At 47.1% G+C, this 6,267-nt stretch overlaps 1 long non-coding RNA gene across 3 annotated transcripts; it reads right to left on the reverse strand.

Moving 5' to 3' along the window:
• Positions 1–409: 409 nt before the first annotated feature.
• LOC100826440 lies at positions 410–4,413 on the reverse strand. Of its 3 annotated transcripts, none has more exons than XR_002962835.1 (6): positions 3,820–4,413; positions 3,118–3,329; positions 2,949–3,010; positions 2,736–2,868; positions 2,018–2,627; positions 410–839 (listed from the first exon to the last, which is right to left on the reverse strand). It is a non-coding gene; the product is annotated as an uncharacterized LOC100826440 (long non-coding RNA). The 3 variants fall into 3 exon arrangements; XR_730548.3 differs by having other exon boundaries at positions 2,009–2,627; XR_002962836.1 differs by having other exon boundaries at positions 2,009–2,627; positions 2,706–2,868.
• Between the last annotated feature and the right edge of the window lie 1,854 nt (positions 4,414–6,267).

Genomic DNA, 6,267 nt, shown 5'->3' on the forward strand with positions numbered 1-6,267 from the left:
GGCTTGCCATCTCTCCCGTATCACGTAGTGAGGTCGTTTTGGGTGTTCTCTCCGTCCTGTCGGCCATTTGTTCGGTCCGACGGGGCGGATTTTGCTTTTGGCTTCTGCCTTGCTTTGACCTTCGGTCTCTTGTAAATATATTCCCTCCGCCAATAAAGGATGTCTCAATTTTCACTAAATTTGAATGCATTTATACACTAAGTTATGTCTAGATACATCTAAATTTTGACAAACTTGAGACATCCTTTGTTGGACGGAGGGAGTACTTGTTTCTCTCTTCTAATATTGTATGGCAGAGATCCTGCCTTTCTCGGGAAAAAAAAGATCGCACGTACGTACTGTACTATCAATACCAGATCGATCTGCAAATTCTATGATTCTTAGCTAGTCACATCATGACTAGATAATCTAGTATAAACCAGCTTCGTTTATCGGCATATCAATCTCTGTTTAGCGGCCTCAATCATCCTTACAAAGCAGATATATATTCTGCATAAATTGGAAAAGGAAAACATGGTCCTACTCTTGCCTGCATCTTCGGCCGGCCTCCTGAGCTAGCTCCAAATCACCACAAATATTTTTTCAAAGAAATAAATCACACTAATTAAACATGATCTTTCATCTGTGCAAATCAATGGTGATGCTTTTCTTCTCGTCTCGTCGTTGTTCTGTTTTCCCCTTGCCTGGTTTGAGATCTTCGTTTTACCATCAAAATACCGATGATATTGGCAGCGTGCCCAAGCTATATATGATATCCAGTACTTTCACGCACGATACCGTGTGCAGTGTTATCGATCAAAGCCCAGTAGCCTACTTCTTATTACTATCCCGTTTCTGACCTGCAATCAGGAAATTCAAGTCTGTAGTTCGATGATTAAAATGAAGAGATCTCTAAACTGAATCAGTAGGTAACCAATATGGAAATATTCCCTAAAGAGCAACCGATCTAGCTTGTTGGTCCGTGGCGGTGTTAGGTGATCAGATACTGAGATTCAGATTATTAGATCCCTAATCGGTCTAAGCTCATGAATTCGATCTTAGCACCCAAATCTCTGCACCGTTCCTCTCACCGAAAAGAAATGGATTATACTAGTGCCGCTGCTTCTGCTGGCACATTGCTCGCTTCAGCTACATGACTCGCTTCTTTTGCATCAATGTATACATACTACATGCTTCTCTTGAGCCAAGGCATCAACATATGAACTACGGAGTACATTGCTCGCTTCAGTTAGCGCATGTACGTGGCCAAACCGTAAATGCTTTGTATACCCGATGCGACAAAGCAGAACACCCTCCATTGTTTTCAAGCACTGAAGAGATCGAGCACGACCTATATGCTCTAGCTAGTACGCGCGTATTGTATATTTGTATGTATGTCTGCATAGAGTTTTTTCACGGTACCCCAGTACTTCAAAAACAGCTATGGGAGTACCAATTAGATCTGACCTTCTATATCAAAGGACAAATTAGACATTTGTCAAAGAAAAAAAAATTCCATCAATTGTCCGTTAAAAAAACTCCATCAATTTAGGCCTGCAGTTACGGCCAGTTACCAATTACCGTAGGCAGGTTTCCTGATTAATCAACAATTCCCTTAATCAAAGCTCATCTCTCTCCTCCCTGTGACGGCTCCGGCGGCTCCCGCCAACCAAGGTCAGGTTGTGGCTCAACGGTGCAACCGTGCAAGCAATTAATGCCGACCGCTCGTCTGCTTCAAAGTTAGAAGAAGCTAATGCTGCCAGCTCCTATGAGAAAACTGTACCAGCGCATGGTGGCGATGATGCCGGAAACGTTGGAGACATGTCTTGTCACGTTCCGTCGTTCCGCAACAAAATATAATAAGTCACACAATTACGATTTTGGCCTCCAAACCAAGGTACTCCGGTGATTTCGACCCGGTACTCCGCAGAATTAAAGAAGGAATACCAGACCATATTGACCACTAGATTAAGATAAATAAACGGTTCATATTAAATCCGAGGTACCGTAAAGGAACTCGTCTGCATACCATACGTACGCTTTTGCTGTTTGCAGCAGCCGCAGACGAGCAGGGCGATGCAGGCCACGATGATGTAGCGCTTCCTCTTCTGCTGCTGCGCCGCGCTCTGCATCTTCTCTAGCGTCTTCCCCATCGCCGAAACACGCAGCTTCCGGCTTCCGATTCCGAGTTCCGGCCGGGAGCAAAGGTGGTCAGTTTAGTTAGTGTTGCAGGGACGACGCAGCTTCTGCAACCAAAACTTATAGGCACGCGGAGGATCGGTATAAACCAGCTTCCGAACCATCGCGTTGTGGCATCGGCTGCCCAGCTGGACCAAAAGGGACGGACGACGGTCGATCTTGGGCTGCAGGACATGCATGAAGCGGAAGCTAATCAACGCTCGAAATTTGCACATCAATGGTCAAAACTCGTCAGCAAATACAGTGAAGATGCCCATCGTGGCGACGTGGCCTGCCTCAGAGCCGCTGGGACGTTTGCCGCCGCAGGACAGAGACCAGTTGAAGCTGGATCGCCACAAGTGAATCGTGATGAATTATTGTTTTTTCTTTTAGGAAAGGAAAGTCCGGAAAAGTTTTTGGCCCCGGGTTTCAGATTATGCTTTACTAGCTGAAATGTCCGTGCGTTGCAACTGAAAAACAAAATAAAATGGTATACTCAAAGACATGCTTGAAATTTGCTAAAAATATTAAAAGGTTATGTGACATACAATGGTGCTTAGGAATAAAAAGAGTGGCACCTCCGTTTCCAAGGGATCCATATCTGTAAGCTCGGCAACTGTCTTAACTGGAAGGTCAGCCCTTGATCGAACGGGTGTAAATTTCTCGACTCCAATGCTTATCCACTGAACCTTTTTCAGTTGGTCACCAAATCTTAATTAATAGCAAAAAGTTGTCATGTCTATGTGGAACATGGGATGATAGACAAATCACACGCAGAGAAGAACACCAACCTTTCAAAGCAGTTCTTGATCATCATAAGTAAGTTTGGAGACACCAACGACCCGAATCACAACTACACAGGAGCAGCACAGTAATCATCTTAGTAAAGATGACAGGACCATGTAATTGTTGCAAATAGAAAAAAAGGGCGATGGACCTGAAACATTCCTGAGCACCAACCTGTGAAGGGAGATCACTGAATGGAACCAGAGTGTACACATGTGTAGGAAATGAGCTAGCTAGGAATTTCTTCCACTTCACAGACGACGGTCCAAGGAGTGAATTTTATTCATGTATTTTGCAGGAAAGGGCTTGTATGAGGTCTTGCTAGAGCCACCGCTTTTTGAACTTCTTTGCCTTGTTGCCTGGGATTTCAGCAACATGGAGTTTCCCTAAAGAGAAACATGGTTCGGATTTGCTCATAAAGTCGCAACACAACACTGATGGCAAGCAGTAATTACAAAAGAGTACAGTAGCTCCAATTATCTGCATATAGCCACCCATCACAGCAACATTTATGATCTTATAGACGTTCTATACTTTCTGTATCAAATCAAGTTTTCAATCACAGAGCAATCTTTCTCTTATCTATTTGGTCTTACGGTCTAGTCACATTGGCATAGAAAGGGCAGCCATGGCTACGATAGACTGTAATTTTCATGGTATGTATAAATAAAAACACAACCCTATCACTGGCACAAGCAAGTGTTTTCTGTACCAAGATGAATCAGTTTCTTCAATGAGAGAGGCCACGAAACCAAATTACCAATGAAATTTGCAAGTATTCCCCAATTGGTGACCGTATAATTCTTCTACAGCGATATTCATGCTCGCCATTGAGCAAAACCAAATGCCCAAACCAATCCAGAATTCTGAACTCACCTAGCTAAGGAGACTGAGGCGGCGAGAGGTGCACTCCGTGCGCCTGATGGCCGAGAACCTGGCTGTTCGTCTTCCCGAATCCGTTCTCCACAGCCGCCGGCGCCGCGCTCATCGGCAAGGAGCTGTTCCTGCAGCTGGAACACTCTGGACCGCGGCCCCTGCGTGACCCTATGCACAGCCGTCGTCGCCACAAGCCCACGACGCCACGCCGCGACCAGCCATAGGGGCTGTCCCGCTGAGGAACAGCTTCTTGACCACTTGGTAGAACTTGCCGTCTCCTCCAGCTTCACCGGCTCACCGCCTTGCCCCATGCCCCACGGGCCTCCTTCCTGATCCTGCCGGAATCCACCATCTCGCTGCTCTCGTCAGACCTCTCCCCTACCCCTGAAGACGCTCCGTCGATGGTGGCCCCAGGGAGCAGCGGCGGTGGCGGCGTCCCTCTATCTCCGGGAGAGGCTGGTGGTGGGTGGGCGACCGGTGGCGGTTGGAGGAAAGAGGGCCGCGCTCCCAACCGGCGGTGGGTGGGCGGCGTGCGGATCGCATATACCGGCGGCGGTTGGAGGAAAAGAGGGCGCGCGTGCGATGCAGGTTGTTTTGTTCAGAGTCTTTTTTCGTTCGCTTGAGAGTTTTGTTTTTCGTTCGGAATGATCTGATTCGTTGGTGTAGATTAGATCCGACGGCTCAGGGTGAGAGGTCAGTGAACCATGGGTAAAGTGTGTGTTTATAGTAGTAGAGCATTTTCCTTGATTCAGCAAGCGACTGAGCTCTCCCCCTCGACCCAGCTAGCTAGATTCCGCTGCCGTCACCGACCATGCATCTCAAGCTGCGTCTCGGGAGTTGCTCGCTCGAGCAATTCGGGAGTGAAGTCCAAGCCGCCGTCGATCACCCTTTCGGCTCGCCGGCGAGTAATTTGAGAGACCATTAGTAGTGCCCGTCCTTGCTGCCGGCGTATGACATGGCGGGATTCAGCGGCAGCGGTGTCGTGATCACAGGACCGGCCCAGCTTTTCGTAAGGCTACAGGGCCATATACAGCCCAACAAACCGGAACCGTGGGAGTATGCAGAGAAGACACCGTACCATTTTTTTCTTTTCAAAAAGGAGAACATTCCACCCGACCTATGCATCAATCAATGCACACAGCCATAATATTATTAAGTCGCAAATAATGATCAGATCAGTAATGATAACTTAAGATGACAACAAGTTCGAAGAAAACAAACTCCTAGACTATCGGTCTCGTGTCACCTCAAATTTGGAAGCAACTACAGACAACGTCAGCACACAAACGCCACTTCATCTCCAAAAGGATCGTCTCTGTGAGATTGAGGACCTTTGCATGTCCTCATCGCTACTAGACAATGGCATGGACGACACCATCAGCTCCTCAAGCAAAGTTCGTGCCACCACCGCCATAGCCTCCATCGCCTCATCCGGCAAAGCCACCGATTCGGCCCCAACCACGATCACAACGAGGGCCATGAAAGAACCGGCCACGATGACATGTAAGACCGCGCCAAAACCAGTGTCCCCATCTCCTTGGCCACCCACACCATATCATCTGATTGCAGCGCCCAGACCTCCATGCTCGGTAGCTGCATCCACACCACCACCTTCATTGGCATTTATGTCTCAAAAGTTGTTGGTCCGCGATGAGTGGCCACTCACCGGAGCGGGCCGTCGCACCACCATGTCCTCCTACGGATCTTTCCTACCGCCACTCCTACCCCTACTGTAAGCACCTCCTATGTCGCGGGGGTAAGGCCGGCCATGATACGGCGCACGACGGCTGCCACGAACATGCGGATCAGAACCTCTTGGCCGAGGCCGCCGGCGTCACTGCAGCCTTGAGGCCCTCCACTGCCAGAGATATGTTCCGATGGCCGCCATGCCACCTTAGGTATGTGTTCAAGAAAAAAAGAGAGTGCGGAGTTCAGATCTTGAGTTCAGAATCTCTTTGGCACCAAAGAAATCGAACATCGTGGGCAGTGGGGGCCTGGTGACTGTGTAGGAGGATTACTTGGGACTTGTTTGGCACTAGTGTTTTTAGAGTTTTTTCCCCCGAAATTCAAAAACACTAAATTGGTAGGTAAATATTGCAAAGAATTATCCTAGATTTTTTCACAAAACATCTCATTTTGTACTAATTAAAAACATTTCGCATACTAGTGTTTTCCGTGGAAGGGATTTTGAAGAGTATTGGATGAACACCCGATCTCCTAAAACTAGATGATGTCCCGCACGTTGTTGTGAAATTTTTTTAGTTAACATACGTGAGCTTTGACGAATTTTTTAGTTAATATACATGAGTGAAAGAGAGCAAGAAAAGAATATCCAATGAAAATGTTTAATGGAATTGTACGACAGATTACAGATTTTTCAATTATGAGATAACTTGATGAAAAGTAGTATGCATGCATGTGCAAAAAATATGAGTTTCCAACTAAATA

Source organism: Brachypodium distachyon, chromosome 2, assembly GCF_000005505.3.
Source record: "Brachypodium distachyon strain Bd21 chromosome 2, Brachypodium_distachyon_v3.0, whole genome shotgun sequence".
Lineage (NCBI taxonomy): Eukaryota > Viridiplantae > Streptophyta > Magnoliopsida > Poales > Poaceae > Brachypodium > Brachypodium distachyon.